At 43.5% G+C, this 20,323-nt stretch overlaps 1 pseudogene; it reads right to left on the bottom strand.

Moving 5' to 3' along the window:
• Window positions 1–8,157: 8,157 nt before the first annotated feature.
• Window positions 8,158–19,884, bottom strand: LOC136523638 (uncharacterized; annotated as a pseudogene).
• Window positions 19,885–20,323: the final 439 nt, after the last annotated feature.

The raw sequence follows: 20,323 nt of genomic DNA, 5'->3' as shown, positions 1-20,323 counted from the left end.
CATAATTTTTTGCCTGATATACAAGATATGTAGTTTTTCTCATACTTACTATGAAGTGCACTAATCACGGCGCCTCGAAACAGGTTATCGGCAGCCAAGAACTTTTTCTCCTCCTCAGGAGTAAATTGTTCAGGCTTCCCCTGTGCGGCGTGATAGCAATTCATAGCAGTCAACCACAACACCATCTTGGCACGCCATATTATGAAATTCTTGCCATTAAAATTATTCGGCTTCAAAGCAGCAATAAAACCACTGACAGAAAATTACCTAATATTAGGTTTTTGGATTGTTAGATGATTAGGCATTTTCATGGTTAATTTAATCCAGAAATAAAACATCAGCAGGTTCGTGACAACATATATGTGCATGTGTATATCACTAACAAATGCTACAGCATGCAAGTATGACATACCGATCGATACAGTAAGTACGCAAAGTATGATAATCAGAGAGTTAAGATTGTACCCGGCGGAGGGTCCCATGACGAGGGCATCGGAGGCTTCATTCGCACCAAACATAGTGTGTTGCTCGAAGTCGTGGACCACAGTCGATGCAGGAAGATGTTCGCAGTGCAGTCCCACGAACGGTCACCGGGAAGAAGACGCCTTGCTGTTCCGCGAGCGATCACTAGGAAGAAGACGTCAGACGAGCAGTCACGGAATCGCTCCTCAAAAATCTAATCGCCGCACATCCCGTGCAAGGTTCGTAGGTGGACGAGGGTTCCGGAGGCACCTGCTCTCCCGCTACTTCATGCGCGCAGAGGTACGGGACAGGGAAAGCCAAAGGGCGGCTAAGATGTGGTCTCTCGGAAGCGAAGGGAAGGGAGGACTGACAGAGGACATCTACTTCTATGCCTGCGACGGGGAGGGAGAAAGCCAGCGGAGGATCTCAGGAGACGGAGACACGAAGAGACGGTGACTGGCGCAATCAACTCGTCTTCACCATAAAGGAGAGAAACTCCTGTAATTATGTGGATTAAGTGGCAAAACCTGACCACGCCCGCTCGCTCGCCGTCCGCCTGCCACGGCCACGGCCCGGCCCGGCCCGGCGGCGGCACGCGCACGCATGTGGCACTCCTGTGTCCTTTTCTCAGCTTCTCAATTAAGATGGATAATTTCCAACCAAATAAGCTGGGTCAACGTTCAATCAAAATCACGTACAATATTAAACCATACAACACTTAATGTTACGAACCATAGAGTTTTATTTAATTTATTAAATATTATATGGGCTAAGCCCATAATATATCCAACCTTGCATTGGTAGTGTACAATTGTACGAAGATAAAACGACAGATACACGGTATCGTCTCTGATGTAAACACTACTCGTTGCTGCCTTGCCATGCCTCCGTGACTACTGACTTGACTGGTTGGCTTTGTTTAATCCCCATTTGACGGGACACGTGGGCAGACTATAATAATAAGAAATTAAAAGAACGAGAAGAGAAAGATATATAAAAGTTACTGGAGATATAAAAATATAAAAGTTATTAAAAAGTTAAAAGATATTAAAACGATTTTTATTCAAATGACTATTCAAATAATAATTTAGAGAGTTTTTTTAGGAAAACCGAAGGGGAGAAGCACTCCCCACCTACCTGATTGCATTACATATCACAGAGTACATTGGAGGGGTAGCACGGTTTTTTGTAGGGCAGCTACACCTCAATCAGCAACAGGCAAGCGAAACTTCCATAGGCTCACGTCGTCTTTGCATGCTCCCAGGAGACAATTGTATGAGGGCGCCATATTGTTGAAGACTACATCGTTCCTGTGTTTCCATAACATCCAGCATATCAGGTGAATGAAACTTGCTGAGTGAGCGGTGGGAATCCGGTCGGCCGAGTGATGTTCCAGAGTGAGGTCAACTGGATGTTTTCAGTCTCAAAGCCCATCCGGTTCTACCGATTTTCTTAGAGTTTTATAAAAAGACACTCTTGGAGATACTATAAAGATCCACGATCCACCTCAGCATTTTGCTTAGACAGAGGAAAGAGTGTTCGGGCGTGGTCTTAGACCCTCGTTAATTTAAGCCGCGACGGAATCATTTTGGCCTGGCCGTGAACCACAAGTTGTAGTGCACAGTTGCAATATATAAATGCATGCGTGCGTGGCTGAAATTTGGCTTACGTTGATGCTTATGCTGATTTATTCTAAAAAAAAACACTATTCGTTTATTGAAAAGTATGATTAAAATTGAGAAAAAAATACTATTCGTTCGTTGAAAAGTATGATTAAAGTAGTTCAAGCGAACGGGCCGGAGCGCATGAATGGGTGATACATGATGTCCGCCTTGCCGGATTGAACCACATGCGTGCGCTAGCTTATATGTACGTCGTTTCCTCGTGACCGCGTGGCCCTAGATTTCCATGCTTTATACGGAGGAAAACGAAATGATGATATGATTGTCTCTTTCTTGATTTTTCTTGTAGCTAGTGAATTCTTGTATCTAGCTAGTGAAGCGGGTGTTAAAAGTGACCGACGAGGCCGGTCGTGCACTGCACGGCGCCAGACGTACGGCATGCCTGATGACCCTGACCCCGGCCCGACGACGCGATCGAAATCGTGACGACAGTGGCGTGTTCCGGCCGGCCAGCTATGGGCGTGTCCGTGTGCGGGAACGACTTCAACGTCATGGATGTATTAAAGGTAGTAGGAGTTGCATTAACGCCTTGTTTAGTTGGACCCAAAATTCAAAAAAAGTGCTACAGTACCTGTTACATCGAATGTTTGCGGCCCGTGCATAGAGCATTAAATATAGATGAAAAGAAAAACTAATTGCACAGTTTGGTGGGAAAATTGCGAGACGAACGTTTTGAGCCTAATTAGTCCATGTTTGAACACTAATTGTCAAATAAAAACGAGCGTGCTACAGTAGCCCCAAAATCCAAATTCCAGGAACTAAACAAGGGCTAAGAAAAATGACATGTGCTGCGTGTCTAAATTATGATCATTGTTTTGCAAGTAATAAAAAATTTGCTAGGCAGTGACATACTAGTGACCAATGTACGTAGTGCCGGCGGAGCGATTTGTTTGGTCTAACATACAAATATATTTTATCACTCATATGTATGTGTATGTATATTTGATTTGCATGATGGCACAACCACTAAAATACAAAAATAATTTTAGGGCACAATCCCTCTCTCACTAATACAAGCATGCATTTTTACAAACCGCCTCGACAGACGGGTCTCAAGGCAAACAATTGTCTTTGTTAATTAATCATTTACAGAGATGGTCCTTTTAGGATGTCTGTCTCTGTTGGTCAATTAATAGAGACGGATTACTTAAAATGCCTCACTGTAAAAATACTCGCTCCTTTCCAAATTTTAAGTCGCTTTGACTTTTTGATACATCAGTTCTGCTATGTATCTAGATATAAATATATCTAGATACATAGCAAAGTGAATGTACCAAAAAAGTCAAAGTGATTTATAATTTAGAAGGAGGGGGTACTTATTAACACATATGCAGGTATTTTGAGGGTCCACCCCTAGAAATCGAATAACAGAGGCGACATTTTTCTTAAGAAACCCACCTCTAGAAATAACTTTCCCAAAAAGTCCATAACTTTTCATATGAATTCAGATGAAAACAAACTTTTCTAAAATTATAGAGATCAACGCAACCCATAACTTTATAGTTGATAAGTTCTCCATTTGAAAAATTGTTTAGAGTCCCAAAAATTAGTTTTAACTTCTCAAAATTTGAATTTTGAAATTTAAAATATAGAATTTTCATACAACCTTGGATGTTGACATGGTCTATGGCAAAAAATTTTGTTCTCAATACAATCTATAACTTTGTAGTTGACAAGTTTTTTAATTGAAGTTGTTTAGAGTTCGAAATGCGCGTTTTAAGTTCCTAAATTTTGAGATTCAAATTTTAGAATTTTCAAACAACATCGAATGTTCACATGGGTTTATATCAAAGTTGCAGTGGCCGATCCAATCTACAAGTTTGTAGTTGATAATTTTTTTATCTGAATTTTCTTAAAGTCTCCAATATTTATTTTAATAATTTCTTATATGATATTCAATTGTCAAACAACGTAGGATGGAAACACAGCCTATAACAAAATTGTAATGCTTGACAAGATTTAAAACTTTGTAGTCTAAATTTTTTTCATTTTAAATTATTTATTGAGCAAACTATTCAATATAAAATTATGAAATGTTAGTAAAAAATAGAATCATGTATATACTCATAAATGAGTGTGTGATGTAGTGGTAGAGGTGTTGTGTGTGTTCAAGTTTATCGGTTCAAATATAAAAAAAAACATTGATTTTTTTGACCTTTTGTTCTCGAAACCATTAGTATTAGTATAGGTGGACCAATAGAGCCCATTTGACAGAGGCGATATTTTTTTAGAAACATATTGGATCTCCAATGGTTATTATAATGCTATTAATGGTTATCAGAATCAAGGCTCCACCTGGACCTTTAATTATAGAGCCCTTTTACAATGGTTGGAAATGCTTTCTAACGCTTGCTGACGCTTCCTGATGCCTACCCAAAATAGCTATTTTTATTGATTTTATTCGTTTAAGGGCATTATGGTCATTTCACAAAGCTAAATCACCACCCCCGCCGGCCCACCCCCCAGACCGCCCACGCACCCACGCGAAGGGAAACGTCGCCGGCCTGCCCGACATCCGCCTCCCCAAAGCACCGGCACCCATCCCTCGTGCTAGCCCTAGCCGTCGTCGGCCTGCATTCGCCCTCGTGTGACACCGTCATCGCTGGCCTACCCTCACCCATGCCTAGCGTCGTCGCTCCTCCCTCCTCCCCGGCGCCGCCGCCTGACGCGAGCGGCACCTCCGCCTCTGCAGGCCGCTTCCCTCTTGCCCCTCGTGCTCCCTGCAATGCCGCCCGTGAGCACCACCGCGACACCGTGCGGGTAAGTCCCTCTAATGGCTTGATCCTGTCTCTTCCCCAATGCCGCCCTGCGGTTGCTTGCGGTGCTTCTTTTGTTGCAGCGGGCTACATCGCCAGTGATTTTCGATTTTGTTCTGCAGCAATCGCGCCAATCAAACTATAATGCTAGCGTTGTTGCTAGTGTCATTGTTCCACACATATTATCCTGAATTAGAGTCAAGTAGGTGAATAGATGGCAGGCACAGTTACATTATCTCATTAGTTGTTTAATTAATTGCTTGGAAGCAAGAATTGTCCTAATTCCTATGTTCTGGTTCAAATGGACAGTTGGGCTACAAAATTCCCAGAGCCAGTTCACTTTGTTTTGTTCTTCATTTGACGTTGAGTTACGACAATTAGGATTCTGGTTGTTCCATCAGCTAAGTAACAAAAATTGCAGCCGAGCCCTATTCATCTTAACTTGAACAAGGTTCAGAATGGTAGCTCACATGTAAGATTTTTGTGCCTTATGCCAAACTGCTTGGGAAGGTTAACAACCTAGCTCAAAAAATAACATGATGCTTGACCTTGACTTGAGTCGGCTTGCCTCCTTTGGAGAAATAATCCAATCTTGAGAAAAACTAGTATCCAAACTCTGGCCCATGGCAACAAATTTTTTGCCCCTATTTATTTTAAAAATAATTATATATATATATAATGTAGGATATATATATAATGTGATAGCCTCCCTAGCTGCATATATATATATATATACATTCATATCCAAATTCTATGTATTGTATTTATTTTTCACCCTCCCCAATCTTTTCCTCGTCCATAATCCATGCTAATTGTTTTGAGTTACACTTTGGTTCATGTTAGGCCTATTAGTACACTCGGAGTACACGTAAGAGTGGTCGGTTCACTTTGGTTCATGTTAGGCCTATCAGTTCACTCATCGGACGAGATGCGAGAGTGTAGGTTGATGCTGGTGCATCACATGCACCATTGCCAACTCCATCTCTGCTCTAAACCTTTTAAGTAACACCAGAACCAGGTTCAGCAGCAAACCTATGCCGTTGTTGAACTAAAAGACAGTGATAACCAAACTAAACAAGAAAAAAAACAGAATGTAGGATATATGATACTTGACAAGTAGCTGAAAGTCTGAAACTCAAAAACAGAGTGAAACCCAGTAAGCCATATATATCAGTACTTGTAATACCTACAAGATCTGATGTATCTGATGGAACTTGGAAACCCCATGAAACCAAACCAGAAATCCTCAGATTTTTTTTTGAATCGGAGGTGGCCCCATTTCCATTAATGACATTAACGGAAATACAACATTTGACATAATGAGCTGTTAACCAAAGCCAGTTAGCCCAAGGACAGTGCCCAATATTACAGAAAACATTTGTGGGAAACATTCTGTTAGTGCAGAAAGTGACCAACAAGTAAATATTTATAGTTTTGCCGTACGTTGTGATCGGAGGTGGCCTAGCACTCAATGACACAGGGTTTATACTGGTTCAGACAACGTGATCTACGTCCAGTTTGAGTTGGTCGGTGACTTTATTCCTGAGCCCAGGTGCTCGAAGTTTACAGTGGGGTTACAAACGAGAAGGAGAAGGATGGGGGGTACAAAAGGTACGATCGGACTCCTGCCGGAAGGGCTGAGAGTGACGGGAGCCCCGCTATGAACTAAGTGTTCGAGCGTGTCCTCGTGGTTCAAACCTAGTGGTTCTATACTAGTGAACTTGATCGATCTAATGAATCTGGAATGACTTAAATCTTTGTTGGGAGAGAGCGCATCCTCTTTTATAAATGAAGGGGATGGCCTTACAAGTGAGAGGAAGAGAGTATGTATGCTTCTAATCCTTGTTGCCCACGCCGGTGGGTACAGGATGATAGTAGGCGCCCACAACACTGTTGGATGTTAGATGCACGTGGGAGGTTATGTCGTCTCGTTCAGGTATGGTAGATGTTGGTACCTGCTATACTGTTGATGCCCAGAGGCACGTGAGGAGTTTTACCATGTTCTCTTGGTACGGTAAAAGTCGGCGCCCACAACACTGTTGATGCCCAGAGACATGGGGGCCTTACCGTATGGGAGTTAATGGCATCCACAATACTGTAGGGGAAAACGTCTACAACACTGTTTTAGGCTCTACCATGCCAGAGAGGTTGCAGAGTACTATTTCTGCAGGTGCTCAGGGTACAGACCCTGGTATTGCAGTTTGACTTATGCGCCCTGCCTTGCTTTCTCCGTTCGTTCCCTGGTCCTTACCGAGCGGGCGTCCCTGGTCGGTTGGTTCTAGTCGGCCCTGATTGCGCCAGTCGGAGAAGAGCAGCGAGTAGGGGTTTGGTGCACCCCCGATCAGAGACGCAGGTCGGAGTTGAAAATAGTGCTTTGGCCAGGTATTCCTGTCGGAGAGGCCGTTCGAAGATGGGCCGGAGACCGATGCGGATGCTCCAGTCGGATAGGTGGGCCGGAGTCAGAACCGGGCGCCGTTCCCCCTCGGCCAAGCCTTCCAATCGGTGATTGGATCGCCCTTCTTGCCTGTCGTTTAGGTATTTGGGCCGGCCCATGAGTTGCGTGGTGTCTGCTTGAGCCGAGCCTCTGTTGGGAAGCGGGTCCACGAGAGACCTCGGGTTTATGAACTCGACACATTCCACTCGCAACTAGCTGACTCAGACAAAAACAATCAGAAATCCCTAGATATATGAATGAATTCATGAAGGATATTGGCTAATCTCATTACGACGACTCAGGCACCAACGGTTTCCATTGGTCAGATTAACATTTACCAACATTTATAAGCATCATATTCTGCCTCATCTCTCTCAGCTGTTACAGAACTAATTAAGCTCAAACTAGCAAAATGTCGTTTTCAAAATGTTCATGGTTACTTTTTTCTGCACACAGGTGAGTTCAGAAAACCACAACATTTGTAGAGAGGACGAGGCATACTTCTCTTGATGGAATGGAAAATTTCAGTGCTGCATCATACATCTCAAAGACAACATAAGGATTCCAAAAACTGCAAGCAGCAAAGGTTCTCACCAGACATTTCCTATAATTGGTTCTTTTCTCAAACAATCCTGCAATTGGTTCTGACAGGGAGATTGATTGTCAATCAGATATAAAATCATCATCAGTATCACATTCCTTAGTTTCACTGCCCTCCCACATATAGTGGAGTCCATCTTGAGGCTTCAACCAGTCCAATTTCGTAATGCTATCCTAACCCTAGAATGCAAAAAGAATGCAGGATAACCAACCCAACAAAAGGTCATAGTGGCATAATCCTTCCTTCGGCATTTTTCTGTCAACTCGGTCAATTCTTTGGGGTGGCCAGATTATGTGTGTGACCCTACCCCACAATAGACCCATAGGAACCTGCAGGTATAAAGTGTTTTGGATGTTTAGTAACAAGATCACAGATGCCTAGAAACTCGATCTGCTACATTGTGCAAACAAGTATTTCATAATGAGTGTTGCTGGAGCCTGGGCGCCATTTGCTTGTCTCTTTGAAGGACAGAAAGATATGAACACTCAGAACTGAAAAAAACTCAACGAGACACTGGCCTACTCTTTTATACTTGCCCTCCTTGCTATTAGAATTAGAATAAAAGGCTTGCAAAATAGATTTTTTTTAATTTTAACACTTTTTGGAAACTAATTTTAAATCTAACATGGACGTTTTTTTTAACTAACACTTTTGGTCGCGCCTATTTTCCTGGTGCGGCCAAATGCATGTGTCGCGCCATGCATGGTGGCGCGGCATAGGGCTGACGTGGTGGTAACCGAGTTTGCTGACCGCTGATGGGGCAGGGCCTGCCGCGCCACTGATCGTGGTGCGGCAGAGCATGGCGTGGCTGCGCCAAATAAAACCTCGCAGCGAGGCCGCCCACCCGCCCGCTGCCCTGCCCGCCCGCCCGCCGCTAGCCGCCTCTGCCCTGCTGCCGCCAACCGCCTCTGCCCTGTCGCCGCATAGCTCCCGTGGCCGCCTACGCCACGCCCGCCTGCCCATGCCGTGCCCGGCCACTCCTACCGCGCAGCGGCCGCGCCTGGCCAGTCCCGCCGCGCAATGCCCGCGCGTCAAGGCCGTCAGCTCCTAAGGTACCTCCCTCTCGATTTCATTTTATTTTGATTATTATTATTTTAGGATAAGTAGTGATTGAGGATAATTAGTGATTTATGATAGTTAGTAATTTAGGATAGTTAGGGTTTTATGATTGTTATTAATTTATGATAGTTTGTCAAATTTAGGATACTTACTGATTTAGGATAGTTATGTTAGTGAATTTGTTTGTGATTTACGTAGGTAGTTTTTAGGTTCGAGGTTGTGTGTTCTAGTATAGTTAGGAATTTGGGTTTAGGGATTGATTAGGTATTTATTAATTAATTTATAGTTAGTTATTTAGTTTGGGATTTTGGGTATACCTACTAGTTTACAAACGTCGGTACTTACTAGTGCGTGATACGTCGATTTTGATGACTTCATGAAGTTTCATCAAATGCTTATATTCCTAGTGAAGTTGTTTATGTTACAAGTGCGTGATATATCTGTTAATGTTACTTTGAATATATACATGTGCTTTCATATTGTGTTCGTATTGCATAACAAGTAGTTTAAATTTTGCAATGCTATATAATGTTAATTTAAATTTTGTTAATTTGAATACTCTAATGCTTTTTTATCAATTTATAACAGGATGGCCCCACCCACGCAGCACCCGTTGTACCCCATTCTTGAGGTGGAGTACGATGACCAACACTGAGCACATATCTTGAGTGACAACGACGCAGAGGTGGCCTTGCCTTTTTTGAGGCCCCGCACGCACACCAGGGCACACCAGTGGCACGAGCGTTACGCGCCGTACATACGGCGTGCCGGCTTCCTCGAGCTTGTCCGTGTTGTCAACTACGGTCTTCCGCCCCTTGATCCAGCACTACTTACTGAAGCTATAGACAGGTGTGAGTGCATTCTTTGTACGTAAGCTTTCTTATAACAAATTTGAGGCAAGTAACAGTCGTTCTATTCTTATATTAGGTGGAGGCCTGAGACCCACACGTTCCACCTACCTTGTGGCGAGATGACCTTGACCATGCAGGACATGAAGGCTATTTTTGGCCTTCGGTTGGGGGACTTCTAGTGATAGGGATAGTTGACAACGATCACTGGAGGGAGTTGGTGGCTCAGTTTACTGGCTTTCTTCCACCGGATGACGAGGCTTCCAAGAAAAACAAGTGAGAAATTAAAGCTTATTTAATACTTGCATTGCTTTCCTGCAGCCATCGGGTCTCATTTTGTTTGGTAAATTTCAGGAAAACTTCCGGTGTTTCGTCGTCCTGGATCACGGGGCGCTTTGATTACTTGGACCCATAGGCTGAGGAGGCTCAGATCGATAGGTTCGCTCAAGTTTGGCTCTGGCACTTTCTTGGTGCTTTTCTCTTTCCAGACGCCTCGAGCAACACCATCAGCTGGATCTTCCTTGGCATACTACGTCAGTCGTGGGAGAACATAGTGGCGTACAGCTGGGGCAGCGCAGTCCTAGCATAGACGTATCGATAGCTATGCGTTGCCTGCCGTCGCATCTCAGTGTATGCGAACCTTGGGGGTTGCTCGTACCTACTCCAGGTTTAGTGTTGGGAACGATGGCCCATTGGGAGGCCCCTTAATACTGGTTTACCGGTAAGTACTTCGGTTCTTTATATTCTTCGATATGGTTACATATGATGAGTTTATTAATGGTTAATTCATTATCGTGTTCAATGCAGCACTGGAACGGATAGGATACACACCCTATGGCTCTGTTTATCTGGATGGAATCAGAGTTAGTTAGAGGGAATGCGAAGCGCAAGTACAGGGAATACACGGACGGTCTCGACGTCCTGACACAACACCAGGTTACGCTCTCTTTACTATCATACTTGTGTCTCGTTCGATCTACACTATATCACAGCCTAACTCAATTACGAAATGTTCAGGTACATTGGTGTCCTTAGAATGCTCTAGAGCTCCAGTACTATCTTAGTTCTGTCACTAGGGACGAGTCAAACGAGTATCGCTGCAACGTCCCTCTTATTTTCTTCCATGTGGTCGAGATTCACATGCCCGTCAGGGTCTACAGACAGTTTGGAAGAATGATAGGTTGCCCACCACCGCTTTACTCCACCAACCAAGGATTGCACGAGTGAGTTATCGATTAATAACATAGCAACAATTCAGAGATGTGTGTGGTACAACTAACATCGTTTTGTTGCAGGTATGACTGCAGGAAGAGGTACAAGACCAAGGATTGGCGCGTGACACACAACGCGCACATCCACTTGTGGGAGACCAGGGAACGGCAGCTGGTCCATGCAGGTCCTCCACATGACCAGCACACCTTTGACGAGTACCTGCGCTGGCTTCATAGGTCTACGAGGACACATATCAAGCCCCTGTACACTGAGGAAGCGATTGACGAGGACTCGGAGGAAGATGTGATCGAAGATGTGTACGACGTTGCCACTAGAGAGGACACACAGCTACAGAGAGCCCCGCTACAAAGATACATGGTAAGATACTTGAATGGTACAATTTGTTATCCATTTGGTATTAAGTATGTATACTAAAACTGTTCAACCACATTTTTGTACCCAGGCAACACAATTATCGAGGCTATCCAACGAAGCAGTGTACCGACTTCATGAGTCTAGAGGGCTGGGGCCAGGCGTTCTCGCGGCTTTTGTGGAGGTAAACATAAACTTGTCTGTTCTGAAAATATTTGTTCAGTGTATATGCGTTTGGGAAATACACTAATTTTAACGTCTATTTATGCAGAAGGTGAAGAAGAGCTGTAGGAAGCTAGCATAGAAGCTGAGCTGCATGGACACTCCTTATGAGGAACCGTCACTCCCGGTGTGGTCGGGTGGCACGTCTTCAGCCTCTTTGAGGACACCAGCCGGCTCTTCTCAGTAGATGATAGGTGCCACTTCTGCAGTGCGTACACCACCACATCATAGCGCTGGCAAGGACCCTACAACCGAAGACGAGGAGGACGATGGTGACGACGACGACCAGTGGGAAGATTGGCCACAGGATGAGATCAACATGTCTCAGCTAGGTGATGCCCCGCTTGGTACCCAAGGAGCCTCATAGGTACTAACAAAGGTAGTTTCTTTAAATACCACCACAAGGGCAAAGGGTTTTTGTGGCAAAAATTTTCATCACAAAAGCTTATTTTTCGCCACAAACTAACCTTTGTGGCGACTTTTAAAATCGTCACTAGTCGCCACAAATACTCGCCTCACAAATACTCTAGTGATGATTTTTTGTTCCCCACAAATGGTTGTACTCATTAGTGATGAATTGTTGTGCCACTAGTAAATTGGCCATTTGTGGCCCCATTCGTTGTCACAAAAACATATGTATTAGTGGCAAAAAGTTTGACACTTATAGTGTTTTTCGTGGTGAGAAGAGCCGTCACGACTATAGAGTATTTATGGCAATTTGGTCATCACAGTTAACACTATAAAAGTGATGAATTATATGGTCACTAGAAACTACATATCAGTGACCAAAGTTTCGCCATTATATAAGTTTATTGTGTCGATATTTGTTCTCACTATTTTAGTTACAACTGTGTCAAGTTGATTGCCACAGTTTATTTTGGAAAAAGTGGCACCTTATCAACACAAATACATTTTATTTGTGATGTAACTCATCCTGACATATATATTACAGAGGCAAAACTTTTCCTCACAATATGTTTTTTTGTGAGAATTGATAAGACATAGTAGTGATCGAAGTTTCGCCATCACATGAGTTTGTTATGTCGATGCTTGCTCTCATTGTTTCAGTTATAGTCATGCCTAATGGTTCGCCACAATATGTATGGGAAAAAGTGGTAACTTATCAACACAAAAACTGTTTATAGTTGCCAAATGGCTCAACAGGTGTACATTATAGCAATATAATTCTCACAGTTTCAAATCTACACCAATAATATTTACTTCAACAGTTCAAATTGGTAACCACTCAGTACACAAAATTGAGAACGCTAAGAACCCTCAAAATAACTTTGATGGTACTACTACAACTTCTCCACTCTGTGCTTCAACGCAAAGAACTAAGATCATCACATAGGGATTGCCGCTCTTCTTTCAAATGTGCATTTGTTTTGACCACTGTGGAAACTTGGCCTTCCAAAGCTTGTGCTCATTGCTCAGTAGCCTCAGCACGTTGCTTAACAACTTATGCATGTGGTCGAGCTGCAGCTTCACGTGTTCAGAAGCATTAATTTGCGCCTGCAATCTGGCCCTTTCCTCAGCCACTTCGTTGTCAGCATGAATATTATCTAATAAATTAAATTTAGAGACAACTTATGGAATCTATGAAATTTGCAGATATGTTATATAAAATAATATTGTTCACGATTAGAGATATACCATTTTCAATATGACAAACACATCATAATGCTCAGAATTTTCAAGTCAATTTAAATGAACAAGACATCAGAAACTATGTTGCGGAAATAATAACCATGAAAGAGTAGTACAGAATTGTATTACTAGACTTTTTGTCATAGAAAAACACACCACTTTCACCTAATCCTACTTCAGAATGTAGGGTACAAGTTGAACTAGATGTGAAACCCAAAGATGCCGTCACAATGGTAACATTATATTGCAAACATGAGGCTGCAGAAAATTCTAGCTTTCCTAATTTCCTTTGGTGCTACATGCTATACTACATCAGATTTTTTTTATGCAGAGAAAATATTTAGTGGTACTGAATGTATAAAACAAATCTATACCGTACCAGAGGTCAACTGGTCCCTTGGGTCATTGGATAAAGCAGAGGTAAGCTCATCAAATTCTCTGTCCATTTCAGCAATTCGTCGAGGCAGCCATGGAGCCATGTTCCCTGCGAAATAGCAATGGAATTAATGGAGATTTTATCAAAAGAAACAATCTGATAAAAAAATAATTTAAGAAATATGAAGGAGTGAGCAGGAGACATGATGCCCAGCAGTGTTCTTAGGTTGGTGTCTCGCAGAGGCATGGCATGGATTTGACGCATATTCACAGATCGAAAATCAGGATATCAGTATACAGTTGGAGGCATCGCACCTTGACGGATTGGGTTGAAAGATAGCGGTGCCGAGATGGACACGGTGGCGATGGCGGCGGCGGCGGCGGATCGGAGTCGCGATGATGGATCGACATGGTGAAAGATGTGCCGCATCGATGGCGTGGAACCATGGGTCAGCTAGCGTACCGCAGGCATCTCGGCGTGCGCCATGGCGATATATGGCCTTGGCAGCCGCTTTGACCCAGGCGCAATCAGGGGCAGCTAATAATATTGACGATGGCTTGATGACGGAAGGTAACTTTTGGCAATAATAAAAATAGGAAATACTAGTAGTAGTAAACACCTTGTGGTCCGCAACTATTGGAGGGATCAATTTTCACCAATACGAAAAGGGTGTGCTCGGTGGGAAAGAAAAATTAAAGAATGGCAGTATTATTTCTACTAGTAGAAATTATAAATTTTAATAGCAAATATCATTTTAATATGTGTTTATTGGAAAAATATTTTTGCTATATTTTTAGATAATGAAAAAATCGGCTTTTGACCTCTTCAAATAAGATGCATCCCTTGAAAATTGGTTATATATCATTCGGTGCTATTTTTCTAAGACAGGGTTCTTTTAATGCTATTGTGGGGCTTCGCCTGGCCTTGTACTCTCGCTAGAGGCTAGCACGGAGAAGGCCAATGGTTTCCCACATGAATAAGGATGCGAGGGTCAAAGGTAACAGAACATGATAGTGTTGCAATAAATTTTAGAATAAATAGACATTAATTCGTGTCTTGGTACATTGCCACTCACGGGTATTTATAGGGCATACCTGTAGTCATGGTGAATTTACATCTTGCCCTTGCTATCGCGGGCGTTTCCTTACCAGTGCACAGGGGCATGATGGACATTTCTCATGCCCGCCTCAACTACTCCCGTGACGGCGCCACTGCTTTCCGTCTCCTGTCAGACGGCACCGGCCTATCTCCACGACGGTCCCGTCTCAGGCGAGGGTTCCCTCACCGAATGTTGACAAACCTACATCTACATAGGATTAGAGTAACTTTAGCCGGGGGCCTTTGTCGTAGACACGGCTCGGTCAGTAGTCTGCGCTGAGGTCGCCTGAGGGTTCTCCTAACAGGCAAGGGTAGACTGGGGTAGCCCACCGGAGGTGCTCCCCCCACCCAAGAGCTATAGAACTAATTTGTCCTTCTAAATCTATTACTCCTGGCTAAGAACTGCATCGACCTTGACTGCTGGCAAGCGTGTACTAATATAAAGTGTTCATAAGTTTTAATGATACAACAGTAGCAACATTAGCATAATATTGGCTATTAAAAAAATATTATTTGTATATAGATATTACATTTAAATCATTAGTCGTTAATCAATTGTCATAGAGAACTTTAAATAGTTTTAATGATACAACACTAGCAATATTAAAATAATAATTAGTCACATGAAAATAACACCATATGTGCATTCTTTGCGGATATGACTATCGGTCATATATTCCATGGCTTTCTCGGATACGGATTTAGAATCGAATAAAGAAAACAACGAAAAGCACATTGTTCGATATCATTTTGACGCAAATACGGATAATTACATTCAAGTTTATCAGATACGAATTTGGATAAAACAGAAAAATGGACATCTATTTCCCCCGCTAGCCACTAGAGATGCTCTTAGGTAGTTGGCACAGCTTCAAAATTGCTCCGTGTCAATTTCAACTTAATTTGAACTTCTCACAATTTAGAATGGAGAGTGTATAATTTAATTAGTTCGTTTTCCAAATATCATTGCCTAATATTTTTTATATAATGAACTCACTCATATTCGATAACTAATAAAGCAAATTATGGTGCTTTAAATCTTTGTTAAATACAAAATCGGGTCCTTAACAAATAATGAGGCTGCCTGCTATGTATATTCATCGACATTAATATATGTTCGCCATAAAAACAGAAAGAAAATAGAGCAAGATTCTCTTACATTTTTGCACCGAGATCATGGCAGCCAACAAAAATCTGAACTCAATCCTTCGTGGACACCGCTTATACCTACACGGCCGCCGATCCATTACTTCTTGCCTCCGGCATTGGTGCAGAGCCTGAGACGCTCGTGTCCAACATGGCAACACGCCAACACCCTTGCTGACAGGTACTCCCTGACAAGGCAATATAGATATTTTTGTCCGATATACTAATACAAATTCGAATTTTCTTAAATATGAATACAAATGAATAGTTCTAATTCGAATTCACAAGTAGAAATGTACTTGGTTAATATATAAAGTCATAAATAAATGATTATTTAAATCATATCATATAGTAAACATTTATAAAAAATAATATAGAATACCATAATTGTCTATTCATAAAGATCAAGCCAAATACCAACATTCGGACCATATTAGCTTTGTTTTAGCTGATATATTTTTTTATGAATAATAAGTAACTCACTCGTGTATTTTATTGGGTCCTTAACAATCGTTATTTAGGCATGTGGGCCAAGCATGTAGTCGTGTACCTGTAGCCCGTAACCCATATGCTCCAATGTGGTCTGCCTATCAGTCCATCCCGGGCTCCCTGTGATGCCGTCGATGCAAGCTGACGAACCAACGCTGCCCTATCCGACACGAACCATCAGTGCTGTGATCTGCGAGGCGGAGAGGCTATGAATCGGTGGTGACAGCGGAGGTCTAACCCAGTGAGGCGAGCACAGTCAGCAGGCATGCAATGACGGAGCAGCGATGGAAAACCGAAAACAGCCTTGCTAGTGCATACATTCGTTGTCTTTTGGTTAGATTTGAGCAGAGGCACAACTTAGGCCGTGTTTAGAACTGTGTTGTTGTCACGATTGAGCGAACACGGCTTGGACCGTATTTTGGGAATCGTAGACCATAATTCATTTTCTCGCGTTACACGACGTGGGCGACTACCAAACACGCATTCGTTACGGTGTGTTCGGCGGGATTATTCTGATTTTCTTGCTCAACCGATTGTGACACCGACACGGAAACAAACAAGACCTTAGCGACTCGCAAGACCGACCGAGATGCTTGCTGATGCTGGGTTGCTGGGCGACTAAAGATGCTTCCTATGATAAAATAATATTTTGCACTAATAACCGATATAAGTTTTATTTCAAAAAAATAACCCATATAAGTGTGATCAAACTAGTTTTTTCACAAATTGTATGGCAAGTAGTGGCAAATTTAAATTTCACCACAAAATTTGCTTACTAATTATGTGTCCTATGGCGCTATTTTTTTTACACTAATAAATGTCTTATTAGTGGGGTAAATTTTTTTGTCACATATATCTTGCTAAATAGTGGCAAAACAATGTTTGGCCACTCGATTTGCCACTAAAGATGCTTTTTGTGGTGAATTAATATTTTGTCACTAATAACCAACATAAGAGTGATGAAAACTAGTTTTTTTCACAAATGGTATGGGAAGTAGTGGCAAATTTAAATTTCGCCACAATATCTTCTCACTAATTGTGTGTCTTATGGCGATATTTTTTTTGCCACTAGTAAATGTCATATCTGTGAGGTAAACATTTTTTTGCCACAGATATATGGTTAAATAGTGGCAAAACAGTGTTTTGCCACTCCATTTGCCACTAAAGATGCTTTATGTGGCGAATTAATATTTTGTGACTAATAAACAACATAATAGTGATGAAAACTAGTTTTGTCACAAATAGTATAGGCATTAGTGGCAAAGAAAAATTTTGCCACATTATTTTATCACTAATGCTCCGTCTTCTTGTAGGCTACATGAACTAATGATCATAAAGAATTCTAAGTAATCGTGCATATCACATACTTGCAGGGTACGAGCCGTACGCACCGACAATGCGACCACACTGACGTTAGCTACACTCCCAATGTGTTTGCCAACAAATCCGAAGAGACAAAGGCGTCCGAGGGATCCTTACACTCCTGGATCTTAGTTTGTTAGGTCGAACTATTATTGGCGTCCGAAACTTGCAGGCTTAGTTGGTTATATTATGTTGAACTTATGTCAAACCAATTAAAATGTTATGTGGCAGCTTGTCAACTTATGTTATTGACTTCATATCCATTTCAATGCGTCGCGTCATCACTGCTTGCGAGATTAAGTAGCAACTAGTTTGGAAACCGACAGTCCCAGGGTATCTCGACGCCGATGGCCGGTGCCTTGCGCGAGGGGTCGAGGAAGCCAGGGTCCATGGTCGCGTCGCCACCGATCCTACAATATGGGGCCAAAAATATCATTGGCTTTTCAAATTCTCTATTCGGTCGTGAAAAAAATTAACAAAATATAGAAACAAATTCATTATTGACTTTACGTTAAGCAATACTTAGAATAACTCTCACTATCGGCGCGACGCGTTCCGGGATGACGGTGGGCACGGCGGCCAGGCTTGCTTGCTGCTCGGGCAGGCATGACTGGCAGCGGGGTTTTATTTGGCGCAGCCGCGCCATGCTCCGTGGCGCGGCACTGCCGCGCCAAGATCGGTGGCGTGGTAGGACCTGCCCCGTCAGCGGTCAGCGGACCCAGTTACCGCCACGTCAGCCATGTGCTGTGCCACCATGCATGGCGCGACACAGGCATTTGACCGCGCCAGGGCAATAGGCGTGGCCAAAAGTGTTAGTTTTAAAAAAACCGGCCGTGTTAGATTTAAAATTAGTTTTTAAAAAATGTTAAAATTAAAAAACAAATCGCAAGATATCATATCATAATAAACCATGAGGAAACTATCATCAGAGAAAATGAACAGGAGTGGAGATATTGAAGGCTTCAAGCTAGTTTTATCCACCAAACAAACAAGGGATGAAATTGATACTTTGAATTTTTTAATGGGGATACAAATATGAATAATGAAATAGCATTGTGTCAATGGCTCGGATTTGCAAAGCATACAGTTAAATTCCTCCAGTGATCAAGATGCCAATTCAAGATGAAGATGCTTTCATCAAGATTAAAAAGATCCCTACGAATAAACTATCACTTTGGTAACCAAGCAAGCAACTGGCTTTTATCCTGTAACACAGCTACACAGTCAGGCCTTCCTTTTTGCAATTAACAAGCAATTTATCCTAGGCCAATAACGTAGTTGTGTCTAGTAACAAGATGAATAACTTACAGGGCCATAGGATCTCGAGTCAAAGCTGAGGGCGGCATTGTCCCCTTCAACTCAGCAATGGCCCTCCGGGATCTGCCGGATCTCCTGCTTCTCCGGGATCTGGATCCAATCCCCAGGCAGCGCAATCAGCCTCTTCACCATCAGCTCACGATGGTCCCTCGGCGACCTGCGACGAGCAACAACAGTGACATCAACAACCAACCAATCCAAGAAACGTCCACGGACCTGGAGGCGGGCGGGCGGCGGTGACTTAACTCACCTGAGCACGATGACGTCGCTGCGGGAGAAGTCATAGCGGTAGAGGCAGCGCTTCTCCACCAGAGCGCGCTCGGTCTGCTACGGGTCGAAGGTGACGTGCATGGAGGCGCCGTCCATGGTGACGACGGAAGCGACCTAGTCGGCGACGGTGATGCCGAGCACGCTACCGGTGATGCATCCCGTCACGAGCGGCCAAGGCTCTTGCCCTGTGCGAAAAGGATCGGGGCCTCGACGGGCGGCCTGGGCACCTACGACGCGGAGGCCGGCGAGCGACGGCCGAGCCGGAGAGCGAGGGACTCCTTGATGTGCTTGGCCGGGGACGGCGGCGGGAATGGGCGGCGGAAGAACTGACGCGGCGTGGACGTCGAGGTCATCGGCGTCGGCGTGATGCCACCGGGGAGCCCGAAAGGGCTGCCGGCCCAGGGGCTGCCGGCCCAGGGGCTGCCGGCGTCGCCCCGACCCTGCCCCCACGCAGCGTCCCGGCGGAAGATGGCCGCGCGCTCCGCCTCCCTCCTCTACCTCTTTCCCCACCCCCTCCTGACGCCGCATCCTCCGACCCGACCTTGAACACCGCCGAGACGGTGATGACAACTACGGGGGACGGCGGCGGCACACAGACGGAGAATAGAGACGGCGAATGAACCCTAACGGGACGAAAATATTCATCTTCATCTAACTATGTAAATCTCAACTATGCTACTCAAAACCATTTATGGATTTACCGTTTGACCCTTAATTAAAAAAAATAACCACGAAAAAGCAATTGCCACTCTTTTATTTGAAGTCCTAATCCTCTAAACTTTGGAGGCATTGGGAGGCGTTACGGCCATATGGGCCCACCGACCATAGACACATCTAATGTCTCCGGACGTTGTTGACGCCTCTCAACGCCTTCCCTCTTATGGGCCCACCAATCATAGACACAGTCAAGACTTCCTGACGCCTCCCCAACCATAGTAAAACAATTCTTAATTATAATAATAGTAAA

This window comes from Miscanthus floridulus, chromosome 18 (assembly GCF_019320115.1).
Source record: "Miscanthus floridulus cultivar M001 chromosome 18, ASM1932011v1, whole genome shotgun sequence".
NCBI classification, from domain to species: Eukaryota; Viridiplantae; Streptophyta; class Magnoliopsida; order Poales; family Poaceae; genus Miscanthus; species Miscanthus floridulus.
Note: the sequence above shows the minus strand (reverse complement) of the source record. Positions and strands in the feature narration are given on the sequence as shown.